This window comes from Manacus candei, unplaced genomic scaffold (assembly GCF_025592945.1).
Source record: "Manacus candei isolate 608988 ecotype Guabito, Panama unplaced genomic scaffold, ASM2559294v1 h1tg000014l, whole genome shotgun sequence".
Classification (NCBI taxonomy): domain Eukaryota; kingdom Metazoa; phylum Chordata; class Aves; order Passeriformes; family Pipridae; genus Manacus; species Manacus candei.
Genome location: NW_026138062.1, coordinates 49,017,875 through 49,043,580, shown reverse-complemented (window position 1 = coordinate 49,043,580; position 25,706 = coordinate 49,017,875). Strand labels below are relative to the sequence as shown.

The window sequence follows — 25,706 nt, the reverse complement described above, 5'->3', positions numbered from 1 at the left end:
CAGAGAAGTGAACTAGAAATTAAAATGAATTAGAGGTAAGTTAACATATGTTTTTCTCATGCTTTGGTTTAAAATGGTGACAAAATTTCTTCAGATCTCTTTAGAGGTGTAACTTTGCCATTCAAGTCTGGTTTCAGCACACTGTAACTGGATTATGAAATCACTCCTGGTTGATGCAGATTTATAAAGGGGATCTATTCCAGATTGATGGGGCTTGATTGACTTTTTGAAGGCTCATGAATATGGATTAGCCCTAAGCACTCTGGAATCTTTGGAGTTAGGTGGATTTTTTGTCCACCACATTAAACAAATAGTGAAGAGTGTTCATATGAGAAGGTAGGTACTGAACAGAGATTTGATGGCAATCTCATGGGAAAAGGGCAGAATCTAAAGAGGAAGGAACAGGACAGAAGACCATTTAGAGAGTAAATGTTAACTGGGGAGAAATTTTAGAAGGAGAAGACATTATGAGATGAACAGAAGGTCTACAATACTCTTGTTACCAGAAAAACTTGGAGTTACGCCCAGGAATTCTGAATCGTTCCCACTTTTTCCTAAAAAAAAAAAAAAAGAAGCCCTATAGAAGAAGACAATATGTGATCAGGAAATTTAAACTGTATCAGAACATATACATGCACACTTATAATATATATTTATGGATTTTTTTTTACATTTCAGCTTTACTGAGAGGAAATGAGGAAAGAAAAGGAAAACATCAGAAATTAATGACTTACAGAAGTTTCTGTTCTGTGAGGTTAGTACAAGAATAAGGGGACATTTGATGACAATATCATGAAGAAATATCTCTTCAACATGGTCCTAGACTGCAGAAACTTTTTCTACATGGCATTACTGAGACCAAGGTTTTAGCACATCCCAAAGGAAACAGTATATTTCAATTAATTTTGAAAGTATACTCAAACACTTCCAGAATGCATAAGAAATAAGTAAGTATTCCTCAAGAAACCCCTCCAGATTTTCAGTCTTTTTCTGTAACGTATGTCATATGTACTTCTTGTAGTTTTTTCACCTTTCTTTCCTTCTTCTTCTTGATGCTGGCCACTACTAATGGGAAATAATTTACTTTCTTATAAATCATAGAATCATAGAATCAGCTGGGTTGGAAGGGACCTCCGAGATCATCAAGTCCAACCCTTGATCCACTACCGTTGCGGTTGCTAGACCATGGCACTAAGTGCCACATCCAGTCTCATCTTAAAAATCTCCAGGGACAGAGAATCCACTACTTCCCTGGGCAACCCATTCCAATGTCTGATTACCCTCTCTGTAAAGAAATTCTTTCTAATATCTAACCTAAACCTCCCCTGGCACAACTTGAGACCATGATAGAATAATTAATAATTAAACAAGTTCATTTTCTATATGACCAACTGGAACAACTGGAAAATTGTACTGCAATTGGTGCAGTGAGTCAAATCTCAAAACTCCCCTTTTAGAGGTACTGCTCTTCTTTATTTTTTTTTAATTGATATTTTGACTTATAAAAAACTATGAAAAATCTTAACGAGAAAATATTAAAAACCAAAATAACTTTGATTCTCATTACAAATTTTACCTTATTTTTAATCTATGAAAGACATAAAAAATTATTTTTTTTCTGTAATGTCACTGCATGTTTCTCATAATTAGATATGGCATATCACATCAACTCGGATAATAATTGTTGCTCTAAATGGTAATTAGTTTTGAAATTCATATTTTAGTGGATAAATTGGTGATCCTGCCATTTCTAATTGGTTTTAGTATTCAATGGTTCCTTATGCTGAGCATAATAAAACACATACCACAAGAAAATAACATTTTTATGTAGTAAGAATGAAACCTTTTGACTTATTTGTCACAACTAATTTATTTAAAATAAATTTTTAGCAAAATTATCTGTTAGTGCTGATAAAACAACAATTTCTATTTACAAAATTTCTCTATCGTCCAGTTCAGTTTCAGTCATCAAGTTACAGTATCAATATCCTGAAATATTTTCTGCTATCACAAAAACAGTATTGAAATAAGTTTTGATTGGGAACTTTTAATTAATTATAGAATTAATAAAAGTCCACATTCTCAATAAAATTGTATAATATATACATAAGTCTAGTATAATTTTGTTGATTTTCTTTCCAACACTTTTTCTTCTCTAAGCAATTTATTTGCTTTATGTGAACTGATAGTTACCAGAATACAAATTGCAGTATCTCAGTTAAAAAAACTAGTAGGACTATATGGATTTATTTGTGAAGATTTTATTGTAACTGTTGCTGCAATCCTCAGCTTAAAACATTTTTGTGCCAATGAGGCAAATCATGTCAAAGGACAGATAACCAAATAATCCTTTTTCATAAATCTTCCAACTGTAACTTTGAATATTGACTATTAATAGAGAAATTGGAGGAGAAAAAATGAAACCTGAAAAACATCAGAGATACGGAATTATCAGAGCAAAAGGGATAATCATGGTAGATACCATGCTCACTAATTTAAATGAACTAATTTTTGTGTCAGAGCACCTAACAAAGGAATAGATATATGGTGGAGAAAATGTGTCAGTAATGTTTTGCACAGAGTAATAATACAGACATATTTTATGAGAATAAATGTTAGTGGTTAATTATATGGGAATTTGGGAAAGGAAATCCCTGAAATTAGTACCAATTTTTGCTGTCTCAACTACTCTTATTTTCCCAAAAGAGACAATGTAAAAAGTTCAAGCTTTCTGTTATTTCTTTGCCTTTTGTCAGATCTTATTATGCATGGCTTTGAAATTAAAATAAAACTTATAAAGTTATATTATCAAGAGGTTTATTGATGTAATAGCATCTACTACAAACTATAAGAAGAAGACTGAACTTAGCAGACCACAACTTATTAATTATAGGATGTTAGCTAATTCATGTCTGTCAGATTAGACTGCACAATTTTTTTTCTTGTTTCAATGGTGTCATCGTGGCCTATAAAAAAGTATCATTCTTCCCACTTCAGTAAGGTACAATCCACTTATAAGGATATTGAAAAGACATTTGATGTCATATGCTAGCAATTAATTCTCTCATCTCCCACCACCCTAAATAAACAGAACAGAAATTCTCTCACACCAGTATTCAATAATAAAAATGCTTAGATGTATATATCATCACATCAGAGATTCATTCATTTATTACTTGTCGGGAACACATTCAATCTGTATTGTCCACTAGAATTAACATAAGTAGAGCTTCTTCTGATATATATGAAAGCCAGGCTATCCACCTCTCCACTACCTTCTTTCTTCTCAGTCCTTTATCCTTGTTAATTCACTTGTTGGTACCAACATCTTGCTGCAGTTCCAAGGTCCTGTCTCAAAGTTGCCAATAACCTGCATTGACGAGAAGACTTGTAAAACTATCTGAAATGTCCCAGGCTTGTCCAGCAGATGCTACCTTTCATTTCCTATTGTTATGTGGTCACCTTTTTATTTCTTCACCATGGGACCACAGTCTTTGGTTACAGCAGTGTCCTGGCTCCTCCTTCCTGCTTTTCTATAATATTGCCAAAGTATTGCCATTCAAGATAAGCCATGACCCATTGCAGCATAGCCCACAAGCACAATGGGGACAGATCAGGGTTCTATTTAACAGGAACAACCACTGACTTACAGGTAAGAGTCTAGGTGCCTTATTCACATAACTGAATTCTGCTTTTATAGTTTAGAGTTAATATTTCCATTACTGTATTCAGGTTTTTTTCTAGTTAATAAAAAATGAGGAGTCTGATTTTGTAGCTGAGTAACACCTAATCATCACACATCTACATACAGCTACTATGAGGTATAATGCTATGTAATACTTTGTGAAAACTGGGAGACACACACCCACGCATGCACAAAAAGTTAAATGGAGGACCAGGAGTGTTGTAGCTGGTGTGTTTGACAGATACAACTAACATAGTCTCCATGTATTCTCAGAACCAAACAGTGAGAACTCACAACCCAAACGAGAGTAGAATGGAACCTAGTAGAGCTCTTTATGTTCCTCATAACTCAGTGTAACTTTCAACTTCATCACAAAGCACAGCCTTGCTCTGTTCTGTCTTCAGCTGCAGGCTGTGTGGGATTTAATGGTTGGGAGTCAGTTGAGCTTGATGCTCAAACACAAAACCTATTTTTGGTTGATTATTTTTTCATCATATCAGTGAGTTTAAGTAATTCATTGCGTGATTGGCCTTTTGAAACTTAAAGAAGGCTTACAAGAAAGATGGGGACAAACTTTTTAGCAGAGCCTGTTGTTATAAGATAAGGGATAATGGTTTGAAACTAAAAGAAAGTAGTTTTAGACTAGATATAAGATAGATTATAAAATATAAGACATAAGATATAAGATATAAAATATAAGATAAAAGATATAAGATATAAGAGATATAAGATATAAGATATAGATATAAGGAAGAAATTTTTTTACAATGAGGGTGGTGAAACACTGGTAGAGGTTGTCCAGAAGCATTCAAAATCAGGTTGGATGGGGATCTGAGCAACCAGATTGGATGATGTCCCTGTTCATTAAATGGGGTTTGGACTAGATGACCTTCCAACCCAATCCATTCCATGATTGCTAAATATTGTGCCAGAAGAGTGGCTAATACATGAATATAAGGGAGAGGGATTTGAAGAGGCTAGAAGAAGCCTGACTTTGAAGTGCAGCAGATTTAGTACAAATTTACCCTCTGAGTGGTGTTCACCAGTTGCTAACCTGTGCAGTGCAGAGCCAAAGCCCTGTAGTACTATCTGGCTTGTTCCTTTACGCTTCCTATATTGCCCATGATTTCTCTGGACAACCATCTTTTCTTTCCATTTTAGTTATTCCCATTTTCTCAAGAAGAATTCAACCACCAGCTCTGATCATCCACTGGCATTCAAAATCTGCATTCATAGGCAACTTATGGTATGTCATGTTGCATTAGTCACCCATAAGCTCACTCATGAGTCACTGCTGTAGAGCCTGGTGTGTTTGCTGTTAAGCAATTTTCCTTTTGTGCTAGGAAAGACACCCCAGTGATAAGAAGCAAAATTAATCCTTTGCATAGTTCTGGCTGTCAATGACCTGAAAAAAAGTTTGCACTTTTTTTGCAGTCATTACATTTTCTTACTCTTTGTAGTTGTTTTACTGTCTTGCACTGGGTTTTTTTTTTTTTTGATATTTAACTCCCAAGTGGGATATATCTTCATTCTATGCTAAAAGGGGTGGTCTTAAAAAAAGAAGGAGGAAGTATGAACAGCTAAGACAAAAAGAGATTTCTTATACCAGGCTGTATAAGGCATATAAGGCATTTTCCTTTTTTTATTTTATGCCTTTGCTATTTAACTTATCAACTAGTTAACCTTAATGAAAAAGGGATACTTTGCTAAAGAAGCACACACCTTACTATTGCAAATAATAAAAGCAATTCGCTGCAGTGCTTTAATATCTACAAAATACACTACCCAAGCAATAAGGTCCACATTTTTAGAGGCATTTAAGCATCTAGACATGCAAAATTGTCATTCAACAGGATAATTTACAAGTGCTGAGGCAGTTAACTTTCTCCAATTTAAGTGGCAGTTAAACATTGTTCTATCTGAATCCTATATTTCCAGTTTAGCAGTCAAATGAAAAATTTAAAGGGAAAACAGGTTCAAATCAAACTGAATTTTAGGACAAAAAAATTAAAATTTGATAAATATTTTTAAAACACCCTTGTATTTTTGGAACCTGGCTGGAAGAGAGGAAGAGAGAACCAGAGACACCTATTTCTACACAAAAACCCAGTGGTCTGAGCATTATTCAAAGTGTGAAAGGTTTAATCATAGTTCCCACATCTGGCTGAGGTGTTTTGTGTGCACACCTCCACAGCTGCTCAAATTTCTTATCACTCTAAACCGTTCCATACTAGTTTCCCTCAATCTCTTCTTTTGGATCATTTATAATTTATATGTTAAATTATCAGCAACAATGATTAAGATAATTCACTAGCTCAGACACCAAGGCTCTCAGCTAGTGAGAGAAATGCCTGGATTCTCACCTCTTCTTGATGATAATTTCTGTAAAGAGCTGCATTAACCAAGAGTTAAAATTTGTCACCCTCCTCATTATTCAAATACTAGCCTGTTCCTCTAGATCCATCTTTTGGGATTCTGCGGATACAGATCTCTACATACAAAGCTAGAACAGATTTGAGGTTTTACAGAACCCCAGCCAGTATTTTAATCATGACATGTCTGTCAAAATTGACTATAAGTACCTCATCTACTGCATTTTTGAAATCTAGCTCTCCATTAAAAAAAAAAAAAATTAATCCAATTAAGAAGAGTACCAAAGCAGCCCTAAGCAGTGGGTCTGGCTGATAGGAACAATTTCTCTCTGGAGGTAATGTAAAGGTCTTATTTCTCTGTCTCTAAACATAGAAGGATCACAATGCTGACACATCTTAAATGTCACTGCAAAGCAAAAATCAAGTTGGTACCAAATTTGAAAGCACGGCATTTCATTTCAGCTACATTGCCTGTGGCTCAACATGTCTCCTACATCAGGACTGAGGAGCAAAGCAAACCCAGAGGAGACCTGCCACCTTGCAAAATCTGTCCTTTGATTGTTTGGCTTCAAGATCTAGTTTTCGGTTTCAAAAATCATTAGAAAAATTTACTTCTTAACTACTTCCTACGAGATAACTACTGATTTTTTTCCCAATTCACATAAAGAATTAAGACAAAAGAAAGATCATTTTTACCTGGGAATCATTTTGAGAATTCCCTTTCTTGAACTTTGTGAATTGTCTGAATAATCTGTATCTCACTGGCTTCTCATGGGCCCTAGTGATTGTGCTGGAGTACGGAGCAATCAAATGATCCTTATACATGATCTTTGTGCCATTCATGATATTGTAGAGCTCAGCAGAGCTTCCAGAATCATGTCTGTCTCATGATAAAGAGTGTCAAGTATCTCAGTCATTGCTTGTAATACTATGAAACCTTTCATCATCTTTGCTTACCTTCTCTGAACCTTTTCCAGCTCTAATGTATAATTTTTCAATGCGAAGAAACCAGAACAGCTAGACAGTGTTCCATGTGGAGCAAATCATGGCTTTGTGTAAGTACCTTCTGTTTTGTTCTCTGTTTCTTTTTCTGTGAGTCTTTTTTTGTTTATTTTTACTGGTGTTGAATGGCTGTATTCAAGGAATTATTTATCTCAGCCCCAAGGTCTCATTCTCCTGTGGCTAGGTGAGTTCAGAGTATCATTTTGTATGTAAAGCTAAAATTGTTATATGCATACATTCTTTTACATGTACCTACATTTACTCTCATCTTCCATTTTCTTACCCAGTCACCTAATCTTGTAAGGACAGCCTGCAATTTGCTGCAATAGATTTCATCCTTTCTACCTTGAAGAACCCTATCATCAGCAAACTGTCAGAACACGTGCCCTTTTTCATGTCTCCGTTAAGCAGCAGGTCTGAGAACAGCATCCTGTATGACTTCACTGCTGACCTTCCTCCATGGAGAGGGATGATCTCTTACTTAGCCTTCCAGAGCTTACAATACTTTCTATTTTCTATTTTCTTCATTTCAATGCAACCTTCACATTTTTTTATTAGTACACGATTGATTCTAAATAGATGGTTTTTAACTTTGCTGCTTAGTCATTCCTGTTTTTTCTCAATTTCATCACCATACGCAATGTGCATGGGTACTGCACTTTCCATATTGTCTCTCAATAGTCTCTGTGTCACATGCTAAATTTTGTCTTAAATTTTAATTATTTTTTTAACTTCTTTTCAAAAAAACTTCCTCATTTTCATTTAGATCCTTTTATTAAAATTTAACAACACTGCAGTGACTTTTTGTTTTGTTTTGTTTTGACCTGTGTTTTTTATTGGGGGAATGTTAACTGTCCTGAAATATATTTTCAGCATTTTTTTCAAAAATATTTGGATCGTTATGGGAAAAAAAGAAGTTTTAATGATCCAGTTTCAAGATCTCAGGGAGAAGTGGCAATGATAGACCTCAGAAGTCTAACTAGGGAAGGGGAGAAATGAAGGAGGGTTCAAAAGTGCACAATTACATGTAGCAGGCAAAGGCAAGAGCAGATGGATACCTGCAATGCTCTGTGGACTAGAGGATGACTGAAACAGGAGTTCCTACCCTTCAAATATCAAGCTTGGATATAAAATGTTGTGTGATTATTGCTTATAAAAAAAAGAGATGAAAGAGTCCTGTTGAGTTCCTGAGTGATCTGTTGCCCCAAAGAAACCACCCCTATTTGCATTTGATTGTATCTTTGCCACAAAGAGACAACCTATTTTTCTGTGTGCCAAGTCCATGTTTGATGTTGATCAATATCCATCTGTTGTCTGTCTTATCCATAGATTACCAATCCTTTTATCAGGTATTGGGATTTTAAATTTTTTTAAAATATTTTTGAATGTATGTTTCTACTGTGAGGATCCAGTTCACGACTCATGTTATCAGGTACTACTCTAATAACATAAATACTCCTAAGGTGAGCCAGAGATGTGGGCAAGTGCAGGGCCCAAATGTTCTCTGGGAGAACTACCTTCTCTGGAATACACATTTTTACTTTCATCCTTTCTTCAAAGAAAAAGATCCATTCATTATGTAAGTCAGTTTTTACTATAGAGAAAATCTTGACTCCCATATCACCTGTATGTGCCCACAAAGTCCTGGGTAAGAGATTCCACTTGAACAACAGGGAACAAATGTTGTTAAATGTGACATTAAATATTATTCCTTCCACTTCTGATAAGCCAAAATCATTTATGTTCCAGATGCATTCCCTTTCAAAAATTCCATCTGTTCCTGATACTCTGCATGTAAAAACTACTTTAGTGGTGAAAACATAGCCCAAAATAAAAAACAAAATACAGAATACAAAAAAAAAATAAATTGTTTGGCCTTAAAGAAACTGTCTCTTTTTTGAAAACCTCATACTGAGCTAACAAAAGCAAAAGTATCTGTTGATGTAATATTTATCACCCAAATCAGTAATGTTGCAATGATCAAAGAAAATATATTTACCAGTAGGGTGCTGGGTATAGATGTTGTTAGAGTTTGAAAACAGGAACTGTAAAATATTGAATCCTGAATACAATTTTAATACATTAGACTCCTGACAAAAACACTGTCCCTTAATAGTTGTAGTAAAAAAGAAAATATTATCATAAGGACTAAAATAATTATTTCTGAAATAATATATTTTTCTTAAAAATAAAAAATAAAAAAAAATTAAAAAAGGAGATAAGGCTTTACAATATTATGCTTTCATGAAAATTCAGTAATGTGCTTTGACAAAACAACAAAAAAGAAATGTCTTTTCTTTGAACTTTTGCTTTCTTTTTAAGCAATCACAATGTATTAAACAACAGGGAACTCTTTCTGAAGTACATCTTCAGTTTCTACCTCACCATGGTGTATAAATCCTAGCCAACTCTTGGTTTAGTTTTCTCTCTCATTCAAACACCTTTTTCAGAGAGGGTAAATGAACACTCATTTACAGAAGCATTTACATTGTTGGATATGAGGCCTTGACAGTAAAGAGAACTTGAAGAGTCAAGGGGAAATTGCAGGTTTACCTCTATTTATCTTCTAGCGTTTATCACAAAGATTTTTTAAAAGATGGCTTTACGGTGAGGAGGCAGATTTAGATCGGATATTAGGAAGAAATTCTTTACTGTGAAGGTGGTGAGCACTGGAACAGGTTTCCCAGAGAAGCTGTTGATGTCGCATGCCTGAAAGTGTTCAAGGTCAGGTTGGATAGGGCTCTGACTGGTCTGATCCAGTGTAAGGTGTCCCTACCCATGGCAGGAGTGTTGGAGCTAGATGGAGCAAGATTCTTTAAGGTGCTTTCCAACCGAAATCATTCCATAATTCTATGAATCTGCAATGAGTTTTCCAAACCTACAGTTCTGGTTATTTTTTTCAGCTAAATTGTTTATAAACTGAAAGCTAGTACTAAGTGAAAGTAAGAGGCAGAAATTGTAGAGGAAAATGTGAACTTGCTCTGAATAATATTTATTGATTTGTTTTTTCCCCCACTAATAAGTAGATTTGTACAGAATTTTACTATTTTGACTACCTTCACCTCTACTTAAACCCAAATAATAATTTGTGAATAACTATTTTCCAGCTGACACTGCCTGCCTTTCCAGCCTCATGTGATGCAGTCATTGTCCCTTTATCTTGACAGAGTTTTTAACTTCCTAAACATAGTGGGAGTTTCTTGTTTCAGCCTGCAGTTTTCCATTGTTCTGTTTCTCAGCATTTGGTCACTCTGTTGAATGAGTATTGAATTAATTTAATAGATATCAAGTAAATTTTTTTCACAGTACATTGTTATGCTAAAATCACAACCTCACATAGAAAATTTGAGAGAAAACTTGATCTCTGAGGTCTAGACCACAAACTGAAAACACTGAGGCAGTTGCAGGTCCCAATTGTGAACAGATTGTACTTTCTGCAGTTCCAACAGGAATTACAAGTGTTTACTGATTGCAAGACTGAAAGGCACAATGTCTCCTCTTCACACTTTCATTTACACAGGTTTCAGTCAGGTTAGGTGCTAATTCAGTGCTGCAAAGACCTCAGCATAGATCTCTGGAGTTTTTGAATCAGAGAACAACCTATAATAATGACACATGTCATTGTTTGTTTCTAGTTCCACTAGGTCAATAATTTACTCTTGAAATTCATTAGCAGCAAACTATGATCTAGTTTTACTAATACTGCCATTTATGCCAGAATAGCTAGAGTCAGGAATTTGGTCATACTTTGTCTTATTCTCATTTCAGGTAAAAGGTAAGTAAGGAAGGATACTGGTATCCTTGTCAAACAAGGACACCAAGATATGTTGTGGATTTTTACAAAGACTTCTTGTTCCCTCTAAACCTAAAGTATACAAGTTTCAGCGAAACTTTCCAATAGGTCATTGATTCCATCATTACTGAGAAAATCGTATGACTTCCATTCAAAATGCCATCACTTTCCACAGATTTGAGACAATTTCGTCTCCCTCTAGAAGAGAAATTCAATTAATTTATCCTGGTTTTACAGATTTTATATATCTTTCTGTTTTACCCTAATAACTGTGTCTACATGGTGCCACCTCTCTTTGGACAAATCAGAGCCTTGTTTTCAAGTTTTCGAAAGTACTACTGTGTCTTGGAATTTTTCTTAAGTCTCAATCCTTCTACTCTTTTACTTTGTCTTCTAGAAAACTCCAGAAATTAATGTATTCCAAGTGCTGGTTGTACAAAAACTCATTTTCTTACACAGTAAGAGTAAAATATATTTATTCTAATTTCAGTTGATTTCACAGCCATTGTTTTTTGGACAGAAAATCTGTCATCAACTTCATTCACTGTAATTACATGAAAATAACACTTATAGCCATAGTACCATAGACAAGTTGTCTTTTTATATGTCTTTACAATACTCCCGAGGAGCAGAATTGAAGACACCACTCCTGAAAAGTAAAACACTCCCTCAACATTACACAGGAAGCCTGTGGTGCAGCACATATTTTACCCCTTAAATCCTATCTCACACTGTCTACTTATCACAGCAATCACCGTGTTTTTTCCACAATGCACAGTAGATGCTGGCTTGCCCAGCACCTACATGCTGTGATTGCTGTTTCATATGGCAGCATACTGTGGACCACTCCCACCACTGGCTTGACTAAAGGACAAAGGATACATTTTACCAAAGCTGAAGAAAGTGGCCATGTCAGCCTCACAGACAGAGCTCTGCTATGTTCAATCTCTATCACAGCAGTTAACCTAACCATTATATTTCTTTTTTTATCCAAGGAAAAAAATAAATATTCAGAGTGTCATGCTGTAGACTGAACACAGAAGTTCAATGAATTGTTCAAAGGCAGAGTAAACAATTTGCTCTTCTAGCTCTTGTTGTTTTAAAAATAAAATGTGTTTTTAGGTTTAACTTATATTTAATGTTATATTAAACCTGACACTGGTTCTAAGTGTTAGCTTGGCAAAAGCTTACAAACTTTTAAAATAAACTAAAAGTGGAATTGAAACTTAACATATTTATTTGTAAATATATCCTTTTTTGTATGATTTTCCATGGCTAGGCAGTAACCATTTCAATCATCAAGACAGAATAACACTTGTCATTCTGTTATGCTCTCATCTCCTGTTATTCTGCAATGCTGCAAGTCTAATGAAGAGTCCTGATCATCCTTGAGTTGTTTGGTTTCCATGTTCTCACATCATAACTCACAGAAGGTCTTCAAAAGCTTATGGTTGGTGCTGGCTTCCTATGGCTCCTGCTGTTGTTATTGTTCACTGGTACCACAGTTTTAGGGAGAAGCTACAGGAAAACAAACCAAATGCAGACTTTGAATGGAGATATCCTGAAGTGTGATGCCTGATGTGTTACTGCTTCACATTGTCTGCAGGGACACCAGAAAAGAGCGCTCTGCATTTATTCAGGATGCAGGAACACAGTAATGGGTAGGTGTAATACTAAGGGCAGGCATATGGTTATGCAGCTTTTCCAAAAACACAGCCATAGTCATGAGGTTTGCTTTTTAACTACTTGCTTTTTCTTTTTATTACTTCTTTCTCTTACCATGACTAAAAGTTGGTTAGTCATCTGTAAATTTTGTTTTTATTTATGACATGAATTTTCAGTGCTTTAAGATAACTACCACAAGAGCATCCAGGCAAGTTCTGAGGCAATGTCTACTTACAGAGATTCTTGCTTTTTCATATAGTTATTGACAGTTTCAATCTATTTATTTCTTCACTTATATCATGTTGAATAAGTAAAATGCCACTTTTCAAATGCTTTTAGATGAAAGAACTGGCAGTCTAAGAAGGCTAAGAATCTGAAAATACAAGCACAGTCAGTAGCATTTAGCCAATGTCTTCAAAAGAGAAGCACAAACCAATGAAGAAAGAATCTACTTACTGGACCGTTCCTTGAAAGGGATCTCAGTAACCTCTTTCTCAGCCAGCAAGGTCTGCCAATGCATGGAAAAGAGGTTTAAGAATGTATCATAATGTATATATACAAAGGGATAAGGACTCTTTCAATGACCTATGGTAGTGACAAATTATTTTATCCTCCTGCCCACGCACAAACTCAGCTTTAGTAGTCACCACATTGAGGACCGTCATAAAAGCTTCAAGGTGTTTCATGGTGCACACTTCGCTGCTGAGGAAGCAGTGGCCTTTTAAAAACTATATTCCCCTTTGAAATCTGATATCCAAAAAGGAAGCATTTTATAAATCCCTGAGCAGGGACTAGAATGAGGCATGGAGTAAAAGAAAAAAATCTTCTAGGTTTTCATCTTCTAAAAATGCAATATAAGATTGAATATAACTTGCCACAAATCACTAATTTTAGTGATGCAATGTAAAATTTTGCAAATGAAACACTTAAATTTCTTTTCTTTTTTTAGGGGAAATTTTATATTTAGACGATACATTCACCGTAAAAAATGCAAAAAGCATAAAAAAATAACACAAGATTCTTTGTGTTTTGACAAGTCAAACTGGAAGCAAAATCATTTGGGATCAACTAAAAATAAATTTGAGTATTTTGCTGCATTTTCGATCTCTATCTCTAATAAACGCAAAGGACAGTCTTCAGCAATTTTTATGGTGTATAGGTATACCCTCAAGTCCTTCTCTCACCTTTTTTAAATTTCTTTCTATTTTAATACATGTCTTTCAGATTTATCCTTTTGCTGCTTTTTCTGTCTCCTCACATGCACTCTTTTTTGATTTTTTTTTTCTGTGCAAGTAGAAATTAAGCAATGCCTCAGTCCATCTTTTTTAAACTTCCTGTTGAATCAACTGGATATCAGGAAAAATAAGCCTACTATCCCATCCTTCTTCAAACACTGCATCTCTGCTGTGATACAATTAGATTATGTAACTGAGGTTGGTAGAAAGCAGTTAACACTGAAAAAGAAATTTCTGAATAATAACAGACATAATAACATAGTGCTGACAAATCCTGATTGACAGAAAGAGACAGGCCTTCCCATTAAGATAAAACATGAAAGCTAATGAAGATGACAGTGGTAATAATACTGTAAAGCTCAGCTTCTGGCCCTTTGCATTTTAAAGGATGATAAAATTCTGTGACTTTTTATATATATGTATATATTTATATATATAGGTCAGAGCTAAAACACTTAATCTAATTAGCTGCTTACCCTCAAAGGAACTCACTTAGCATTTGTGTCAAGGCTTTTTCACTCCATTTTCTCCTACTTTTTCGGAGTATCAGAAGATTCTGGGAAAAGGCAAGGGACAAGAAAGACAGTTAATCCCCTAATGGTCTTTCAGTATCAAATCAGAATTTCCCACGTGGCCTGAAAAGAAACCTAACAGAACAAATATTGAGAAACTCAAACCTAGACCAGTGCAAAATGCTTTAAGTAGACATATATACATGTAGGTACACATATAGATAAATGAGCATCATGGCTCTGATCTGTTGTATGCTGACATTTCTTTGTCAACTGTTGTCTTCTTGTACTCATATCTGCTGATGATTGGTAGAAATTGTTAGCTACTGGAAAAATGCTGTGTTTCCACATCTTAAATGAAACATTTTGATTTGGGTTTTTGTGTTGAAGCAACAATTGGAGCTAATTTTAACAACCAAGTGACAAACTGGATGCCTTTTGCACTCAGTTGACAAATTGCATTCTTATATGCCCACATTTTATACACAGAATTATTTTTATCAAGGCATGGAAACATTGTATTGTAATAAATAGTGTCTTCATGCTGATTGTAGGCACACTGAGATCCAGTCCTGGTTCTATCCAAAGCAGAGACAAAACCTCATTCCTTTCTGCCTCAGTTTCCTCCTTCCCAATAAAGAATGTGTTCCTGAGAGCACAGATTAACTCTCAGTATGTATTTGAATAACACCTATCACCAATATAGTTCCTTTTGGCTGACCTCCTATTTCCCAATATCCTCAGAATGTTCTGAATATTCTTGAATGTTCTGAATATCCTTGCATTTTTGGGATCTCCAAAATACAACTGTTGACAACTGGGGTCCAAATACTTATCCCATAAACCTCAACATAAGCAAAGGGCTTGCCATAAAAACACTTGTCTCTGCTTCTCTCCTTCCTCAACAAAAGATGAGTGGAGAAAAGGTTATCTTTCTAGAATGCTTCGAGTTCCAATAAATCGGGGTTGTGCAGTTCAAGCTGGGGTCTGAATTACAAACCTAAAAATGATCTTCCAACCACTGCAGTATGTTAGTACTGATGAAGCAACAGCATTTCCTTAACCTTAGCTGACCCCTCATGCAATAGCAGCAGAACATCTCTCCTGCTGTGATGCTTTGAATTGCACTTGCAGAACTCAAACGAGGTAAAGTCTTCCATTTTCTCTATAGAGGATCTAAAGAATCAGAGAGATTAGTTTGAAACCTGTCTTGCAGAGTGGGATCTGACATGCTGTGTTAGTGCTTGGTAAATTGCACCACCCAAGTTTTGCCCTCAGATTGTTTCTGAACATATTTTAAGCTTCGCCCTTCCTCTGACAGATTTAACAGCATCTCTGAAGGTGTCCAGGAAACAGTCTAAATGCCAAATTCATGAGCTCCTCTCTCCAGTGATACCGTAGGTCAACTAGGTGCATCCATTAGAAGTTTATATGGCAGTGCAACCATTCCACCCCTGGTACAGGAGGTGTGTTCTGGCCCTGATCCATTCAATATTGTGTGAAAAGGTCTAAGGAGGGAACACATGTGTCAATACAGACTTTCAAAGAACTTTGCACACTTTTCATAAGCAAATATTTACACATTTTTTTATTCATAAGATTAAGTCTGAAGAAAACCAAGCCAGGAGCAGAACAACATTTTGGTTTCTGCATAAGGAAACATCCAGATGACAAGAGTGGAGAGTTTTATCTCTTGTCCTTCTGCATCCCAGAGTTTCTCACTGCTAGCTGCAATTCTTCTGTTGAAAATGTTATAAAGAATGTCTTAAAGAAACCCCATGATTAGGAAACTCTCTTGGTATATGGACTGCTGGATCCAAATCCCTCTCAATGTGAAGGACCTACATCTTCTTCTTCCTAGTAAAGTGTCCAGGGACACTGATACATGTGAGAGGCAAATGGCCCACTAGATGTATGGATAATTTCAGCATACCCTGGTGAGATATAAGCAGAAAGACCACAGGACACTTTAAAGACTTTTTCAAGTGCTGGATGAAATTCAAGTGCACTTTAGGCCTGAGGAGTTTGGATGCTTTATTTAGGGCTGAAGAGACTGAATTCCAAGCAGATAATTTACTTGTCACTAAAGAATAAATTATATTTGAAGTGTTTTCTGAGATATAAATGTCACAGACTTTTCTCCAGAAGTAAAACAGGGCTCACATTTGCTTTAAAAGTGTGTCTAGAGTCTTCAGAGCTATAAGATCTTCATAACTGGTACCAACTCGGAGATAAAACAGGGTTCTCCAGACACTGAGAGGAGCTTGGACCTCTCATTGTATGACTGCGTGAAGACCTCCCAGATAGAGAGATACAGGATAGAGGCAAAGCAAGAGCAGAGAGCTTATAAAATACTCATGGCACAGCAATATATGTCTGCATTACGATATCTGAGGTACTCGCTTTGAGACAATGGACATGCTGTTAAATAATTCATTTATTTTCCCTAAATGTTATCAGAGTTTATCACTCAGATCTTCTTTTCAGTGTGGAAAGAAGTACTTGCCACTCACAAGGGCCTTCCAAGTCTGACCTACTCTCTCTTTCCATTTGACCAATATCAACTTAAATTAGAAAAAAACAAACCAACAAAAATCCAAAATAAAATGAAAATAAAAATAAAACCAGAAACAAAAAAGAAACAAACAAACAAAAAAAAACAAACCAAAAAAACCCCACTTTAATTATCACCTCATTCTTATTGAAACATGAGTAACAAAACCTAAAGAACACATTTTGTCTCCCTCCCTTGCGGATATTTCAGGGTTGAATTGTCAGCAAATAATTGATAGCTACTGGCATGAGTAGAGCTACTGCTTCTAATCAGGAACTTGAAGTTCCTCCAGGACCTTGTGCTGGATTCCTGGCAATGAATTTGTTATTAAGTGACAAATCTGGACTAAAGGGAAAATAAGCATACAAAATGTTTTTGGAATTCACCTCATTCTACTCTCTATTGTCATCAAAATGTTACTTCATCTGTTCAGGATCATATACTTCTCATTTTGGGGAGTTGAACAATTGCAGTGCTAGCTCCCAAATTCAAAGGATTAAATGTATCAGAATCTTTCAGGGAGGGTTAACATCTTGACTACGTAACATAGTTCAACATGTTTCACAAGATTAATATGAATTTAATTGAACCAGTAGAAGATATGGCAGAAGAATAATGCACAGAATAGCACAGCTGTTAATTCTGCCTCTTCTATCCAATCATCTGATCCAATTCTCACTCAAAAGGAGTCTTTCCAATTAGTTTAACAGAAGATGGATTGGACCCACAGGGTTGATCCAAATTGCAGTGAAGCGCCCAGGAAACCTTTGCTAATTTCTGTAAGCAGTAAATGAGCTCCTTATTTAGTATAAACAAAATTGATACTGAAATGGATTGAAGCGGTGGATGGGTTTTTGTTGGTCTTTGCAGAAAAGTGAATTTTATTCTAGATTTCTTTTTCCAGATTGATCAGAGTTACATGAAAACAAACATCATTATTCAGAGGTCAGTGCATTTTGTAGCAAAGCCTAGCAAAGATTCCATCTTTGTCAGAGAGAAAATCTATTTTCCAAGTTTGATAGAGTAAAATGTTCAAATAATTACACAGACTGGTGGAAATATAAATGAAAAATTCTCAATTAAATTTCCTTTACATACCCATCAGTCTAAAATTATTAGTTATGCTTTTTTTTTTGCCTCTCTATTTTTTACCTGGGATAACCTAGAATAATAATCCTTAACAGAAATATAAAAGAGGATGATGTCAGCTGGAAGGATGAGTGGATGAAAAGTTGGACTCTGATCTCATCTGTGACTTTGATTCATAAAACCTTGAGCAAGAATCAGTATGTAACAGGTATCTACAGATGTCTTCATAGGTTTATTTCCCTAGATTCTTTTCATAGGCAGTGGAAAGACAGAGGAATTTGTGGAGCATTGTTCATTTGAGATATTTTTTTACATTTACCTTAGAAAGAGCTGAGTCATATCTCCAAAGTCCCTAATTCTCTCTAATGACATATAAAGACTTTCTAGACAAGCAGCTTGGGTTTACATATCCATACCCGCATGCAGAAATCCTAGTCAGAATGGAGTCTTCAACCTTTTTTTTCTGTCTTATTCTTTCCTTTCCTCAAAAGTTCTGCTGTTCCAGACAAGAATATGTTTAGCTGCAGAGAAACTTTGTCTTGAACATTACAGAGGCAATATTCATATACTCCATGCTTTGAAATGGCTGTGGAGGGAATTGCTGAGAGTGTTACATCTTTATGCAAAGGACATTTCACAGATTTTCCAGAGATAGAGATATTGGTATATTTTAGGCTTTCTTCTAACCTTACTATGATCAGAAAATTATGTTGTTTTTCCTCAGGATTCAGTTATAATGGGGTTGTTCCTCTTCGCTCTATTGCCCTCTTGGAATTGTACCTCTGAGCTGTGCCTCTAAATTATTACAAGCTCTTGAGAAGTGAGTAACCTCACAGGGTGAGTGCATTTGCCCTTTTGCTCCCTTTTCTGGGGTGCTTACATCACCTCAGCTTCTCTGTTGGTGGAAGGATACTGTGCTATTCAACTTCTCAGCTATCTCTGCTTCCATTGGCCTATACTTGCCTTTGCTCTAACAAGCCTTTATCAAAGTAGTTCCAGCAATCTCCCCAAACCACAAAAGTGCTAATATATATGAAGAATACCTCATTAAAGATTAGGGTGTGCACCATACAAAGCCACAAATAGGAGCACGTAGCTCCTAAAGTATTCCTATTTTCTAGCTCTGGATGGTTGCAGCACACTAAGTATCCTATACTCTGTCATCAAATGGTATAGTTCATCCCTGTATCATTAAGATTTGCTTGTTTCCTTTCAGCAAAAGCAGCTAAATCCCTGGTCCCTCTCACTTTTTACCATACTCATATTTACATTTTACAGCAAAAGTTTTCTTCATTGATCATTAAGGCTGAACCAGTGATACTGCCTACAAGTTAGAGGTGTCAACAATGTATTTTGCGCAAGTGTCTGCTTGTGTTGTATATGTGATTAACTTTTATGGTGAGGAAGGAGTTGTTCTTACATCTCCTTGCCTATCAAACCTTTTTATAAGAACAGAGTCTATTTCTTCAGCCTCTTTCACACAACATCAACTTAAGCCATCTCTGAACATGCAATAGATCTTTTCTACCTCTAATTTCTGAGATTTATTTACTGATGCCTGTGGCAAGGGAGGAACAAAGCAATAAGAACAATATATGACTCTTAATAGCTGCATTTCAATGCTAGTCATGTTTGAGCCTTTTATTGCTGGGTAATAATAAGTTTTTTATGAATGTTTGGAGATAACATATGTCTCATCACCTTGCTCCTCATGAGGGGGAACTGTAAACAAAATATTTTATATATGTACTTTCTATAAAATTTAAAATAAATCAAGTTCCTCTCTTAGCCTGATTAAAAATACTCTTGCCACATGTTGGTTTCAGTGCTCCAGGGTGAAGATCCCAGAACAACTGCCAGTTGCATATTTGTCACACTCAGTATGACCCCTTGTATTGTAAAAATTGTTCAGACCTAAAGCTGCTGAGAGCCCTCTGGAGAAGTAAGGCTTAATAATGCAGGCACAGAAATGTACTAACATATAGCTATTGCATTGTACAACATGGGCAAAGGAGTTCTTACCTGTTAGCACTGCCTCTGCAGCCATCTTGATTTTCTTGCCTAACCATCATGGGGTGAAGCAAAGCAAATTCCATGTCAAGTCAATTACAAGATGCCAGTGTAGCCAAAAGATCCTGATTTAAAGCTCTCTGAAGTTCAAATTCAGCCTCTCTTGCCTTTGATGGCATCTTAATCAAAGATCTATTTCACTGCTTTTACTTATCCCAAGTTCACTTGGACTCATAATTTAACTCTGAAAATGCAGGTATAGACAAAAACATGATTAATCTCTACAGTGCAAGCTCTGTTTGGTTCCTACTTAGAAACACATCCAAATAATTTTGACTGACCGTTTTCAGCTGGAAAAGTAAGAGCTGACTTTGAGGGCTGGCATGTTGGCTCCAAGTCCAAGGGAGACACATATATATTGATCTAATTTGTGCAAAGTCAGTACCTAAAAGTTCTTAAAACTTTTGCTGACTCAGATTCAACCTATTTAACTTTAAGTCTTGTATCTAAGGAGCTTAATTGCTATAGGTCCCACATATAAGCATTTGATAAATACAAATTTCTCTAGAGGGCAATTATCTGTTAAGATAATTGCCTAATGAAGGTGCCTATCCTTATACTTTAACTATATTAAGTTAATAGAGTGATGGCAGTTCTTAATGTTAGCATCTCAAGCTGATGCCCAAGTTTTTACAGAACAATCCTAGAGGTAATTTAGACTTAGTATTAACAGACACTAGAATCACAGAATAAAATTATAAAGGTTGGAAAAGACCTTGAAGATGATTTTTGCCTGACTTGCTCCTGAACTTGGAGGAGGTGATCCTTGAATATTAACCAGATGTCTTGGGATCCTCTTCCCTCTAGGGCTTTATCCCATGGTATGCTACCAAGCTAATTCATGAAGAGGTCAAATTCTGCTCTTCGGTAGTCCAGGGTAGTGAGTTGAGTGTGTGCCTCCCTCACTGCCCTGAGGATCTCGAACTCCACTATTTCCTGATCACTGCAGCCAAGGCTGCATTTGACTTTCACATTCCCCACCAGCCCCTCCTTGTTGGTGAGAACAAGGACATACAGTATAGCACCTCTCCTCATTGGATTATCTGTCATTTGGAGAAGAGTGTTATCATCAATGCATTCCAGGAGCCCTTTGGTTTGCTTTGTGCCCTGTATTGCCCCTCCAGCAGATGTTACGGTGGTTAAAGTTCCACATGAGGATCAAGGCTTGTCAATGTGAGGTTGGTCCACTGTCTGTAGAGAGATTCATCTGATCATTCTTCCTGGTCTGGTAACCCATAGCAGACCCTCAGCATAATGTCACCTGTCCCTTCCCTCCCTTCAATCCTGACCCCTATGCCCTCAGCTGGCTCCTAATCCAAGAGGTCTGTGGCAGAACTCCATGCACTACAGTTGGTCATTGACATAGGATGACAATTCCTTGTCTTGTCTTCCCTTCTTGTCCTTCCTAAAGAGTACATATTCTTCCATTCCAGTGCTCCAGTCACAGGAGTCATCCTACTACACTTCTCTGATGCCAATAAGAGTACACCCCTGCAGGCATATGCACAGTTCCAGCTCCTCTTGTTTATTCCCTGTACTATTTGCATTTGCATAGAGACATTTCAGTTGAGTCCCTGATGAAGCCAACTCACTGGCTGGAGTGGTTGGAATTCCATTGCATTGCTCTTCATGTGGTCTCCTTTATATTTTCCTTTATATCCTGAAACAACCTCCTAGGAAGTTCCACAGCCAGGGACTCACTCCCAACACAGAATGTTGAACTGCCAGTAGTGGAAGAGAAGGCAGAGTATCATTGCCTACATATCATCTGAGAATAAGGCCTTCAGAGACTAGTGCGAGACACCCTAGGTGTAACTCATAGGAAGCTCAGGAGGACAATTTAACATTGGTTTTTTCCCCCAGTTCTTATATCTTAGATTTCTCTATTTCTGTAACCTGTGAAATATCCTGTCACTTTTTCACTTTATTTTCATTCTTGCTGTGAGCTGTATGTCTATGCTAAGAGAACACTTGCTGTGATTTTGTCAAAAGGATTTCTGGAGCAAAAGAAACATTTCTGTTGTTTCTTACTCCCACTCAGAGCATTAACAAGAGTAGGATAATGGATTCCTATGTACGTGCCATGACATACTTCCTATACAAATGCATATACTGTACAGTGCTTCTAGCTTGCTAACAGCTACAAACCGTTTTTGTATTGATACCATAATATATCCTCAGCATTTATCATCAATTCTCAACAACAAGTTGTGTCCTACACTGAGGTTGTTATGCTTTAATCTCCACTGGGACCAGAGTAATGTGATGTGCAAAGAAGATGCAAGGCTTCTGTTATGTCCATTTTTACATTAAAATCCCATTGCAATGCTACCAAAATCTAAGAAAATCATGAGAAGCTATATATTGCAAGACTGAACATTCGAGGGCAAGAGAGTCAGAGGGAGATAAACTATATTTTTTCTGAGTTTTATTTTTAGCTTTTTTCCTTAATCATACCTACAATTATGATGAAACATATCAGGATAAGAACATGTGGAGATGCTCTTTATTTAAGCCTCAGCTGTGCAATTTGAAATCAGTAAAACATTCAAGAATAACCACCAAAGTTAATATCAGTGAGTGTTCACTGATGCGAAACAAAGATGGCAAAACCCACATTTAGATTTTTTTGCTCACAAATCCAAGGAACTTAGAGTGAGGGAACACCAGATTGGTTTTCCTAGTCATTTCATATGGTATCCCACACAGTTTTCTAAAGGTTTCTGAAGTTATTATGTTCTATAAATCTGAAAAAAATAAACTTAAAGCCCTGTAGATAGACCAATCTGCTGGAAAACAAAACCTCTCCCTGTGGTTCACATCTGAGTTACTAGGAGAAGCTTTGTGGTTTCTCCACTAAATTCTTCCCCAAAACTTCCCTGTTTTTATCCCCATCTAGTTATTATTGTGAGACTACATGAAGAGGAAGGAAGAAACACCACCGTAATGTATTTACCTAAGAAATTTGCTCTATTTTTTCTCCAAAGATTTGAAAGTTTTCTCATAGAGGGCATCAGCATCTTTTCATCATGTTGGTAAGAATATACATTAACGTACATTAAATACATGAAAAAATGTTAAACCACACACATTTAGGAAACTTGAGTGTAGTGTAATGATAAAAAATATTTCAAGAAGGGTAAGTCAGTCTTGTTTCACAAACATGTGTGCAACTTCACTGATTTATATCAGCTAAGGGACTGGACCAATAACTCGAAACATGACACTAACATACATGTGATCTTTGTACCACCACAGTACTTGTACTTCAGTGTATAAATATGTAGTTTTGATTTTATTGCAGAGTCATATTAGCTCACAATATTTCAGCAGGCTCTATTATTTGATGACTAGCATGAATTTGAAATTATATGCAGTATGTTTGAGTTAGAAGTTGCTGATGATTCAACTCAGGTTTTCTAATTCTATTGCCATTACAAGAGAAATGAGAAAAAAATCAACAGAGTCTATTTCAGAAGAAAACAGAAATATCTTTACTGCTCACTAAACTGTGCTTATATGAACTGTCTGATATAGCTACGAAGCTTTTAACCAAGCATAAGACACTTTTGTTGCTAGAATTCCACATCAAAGTCAAAGCATAGGATTCATGAAGCTAACAGTTTCCAGATCACTCCATCCACACTTCAATGAATGTTTTAAATGACCATTCAGGGTGATTGTCATGGAGTAATTTGTGACTCCACTCCGTGACAGTCATGCCAGCCAGAGAACATTTCTCCGGTGTTTGGGTTGAGCAATATCAGGTTACTCCCTAATCCTGACCTATCATTAATCACCACAGAGCCAGACACACACAAAGAAATATTAGCATCAGATAGAAGAGTCTGGAAGGAAAGAGACTCCATTGCCTGACAGAAGCAGAAGTAAGTGCTCTGGCAGGTTGTTCAGATTGGAAAGCCCTCTTTGTCTAGTCATGCTCTCAAAGCAAAGAGGATCAATAGAAAAAAAATCAAATACATTATCTTTGTTTACATCCTTGGCACAACAGTGTAAAAATCCTCACCAGACTAAGGAGCCTGACAGTGTGTGATGGATGCCTTGTTCAAATGATGCCTTTGAAAGCTTTCACAATGCACTGGCAGAGGATTCACTGCAGAATAAATGACTTTACTTTAAATTAAAAGAACCTGGGATGAGAAGACAGACAGTGTGAATGTTGCACTATAAATTCAATATATTCAAATGCTTCTGGTGCTAAAGGGCAACTGTTAGTGGTGAAAACACATCCAAGATTGCCTTTGACCCAAGGATGTTTTGGTTATCAATAATGAGAAAACTGTGACAATTTATTTTGAATTATTTTTTCTACTTACAAAATATGCTTGCAATAAACAATAGAAATGTGCTTCAGGCTTGAATTAGCTACACTGACAATCCATATAAAAATAATACATAAAAATCCAATGGAACCACTCAAGTGTGCATTGTGTGTTATTCTTAAGTGCGTACTGAGAGTGTACCAGTATACCTATTTGGTATATTAAGTGTGTTATGAAGCTTTGGAATAATAGGAGAAATAAATGGATGTGGAAATATTACCAAAGAAATAGACTTTCTCTAGATAAAGTACCTATATTTCATGCAAAGTATGTGGGGCTATTGATAAAGGAAAGTTTAATCTTTTTGCAAAATGTGCGCACTCATGCTCTTCCCCATATATTGCCAAGCTAAAAGTAAAGAAAGCCTATTTGGAATAAAGTCGACCAACTGTCAGAAACACTTTTGCATGTCTCTGGTCAATAAGTAAACCCTTGCTAGGCAAGCATAGCTCTATGACCTCCAGGCTGGATGTAGATACACCAGGTACCACACCTGAAAAGCAAACTTCAAGATATTTCAGCCACCACATGCATATCAAAATAAAAAACATATTTAGGAGTTGTGCCCTAAATGTAAAACTTTTGACAGCATATTTATATTCCCTACTGAGGTGGCTACATACTTCTCAAAGACACTATCCTAAACAATCACAGTGGAAAACTGCCTCATGCTATAGTGCCTTTCCAAAGACCAGACTCAGTAAAGGACTGTGAAGGACCTCATTATATAAGACAGTAAGTCAGGTGGAAATTTCTTACTTTCAGGACACCCTAAACTCTCTAGGAGGTCTTTTTTTTTTTCTGATGTTGTAAGGTCCATCTGCTTTTTCTTACTTTCCTAATTTTATAAGCTATATAAGTAGTTAGGTAGTAAAAGTAGGTTTTAGAAGCAACAGTCCTTATTCCTCAAACCTCTTACCCCATTCTATGTTCCCCATATCAATCCTAACCCTGAATTCCAGTAGAAAATGTTTAGTCTTTTGTCAAGGCAAGGCCTATGCTGTTTAGAGAGCACTGATATCTTGGCCTGAACCACAGAACACGGCCAGAAACTGGGTGACCGTATACCCTTTGTGCTCTGAAGAAGATGAAGATGATGAAGAAAAGCCCCCAGACCCAATTCCCAGGGGGTGGGCCAGGGGTTGGACCAGAGCAAAAGCCATGGGATGGACAAAACTTGGATTTGTCGGGCAGTATTATAAATTGTAACATGTCAGGCACGGAAGGGTTTCACGTGTCATGTAATCTCTATGCCTCAGAGGCACAAATTAAAACCCTTTCCTTATCTCACCTCCAAAACTAACTTGTCTCGGAGTTTTTTTCTCCCTGCATTTTCTTTAGGCATCATTTCATTAAAACGATCCATGTTTTCAAATTCTTGCTTAA

General features: G+C 36.3%; 1 long non-coding RNA gene across 1 annotated transcript in view; it reads right to left on the bottom strand.

The window, feature by feature from the left end:
• Positions 1-3,280: 3,280 nt before the first annotated feature.
• The window catches only part of LOC127467485 (uncharacterized), a 77,270-nt gene continuing 54,844 nt past the window's right edge, over positions 3,281-25,706 (bottom strand). Inside the window, exons 2-4 of the long non-coding RNA XR_007903149.1 lie at positions 14,229-14,308; positions 12,974-13,025; positions 3,281-3,370 (exon numbers count right to left, since the gene is read on the bottom strand). This is a non-coding gene — a long non-coding RNA (uncharacterized LOC127467485). The remainder of the gene's footprint in view (positions 3,371-12,973; positions 13,026-14,228; positions 14,309-25,706) is intronic.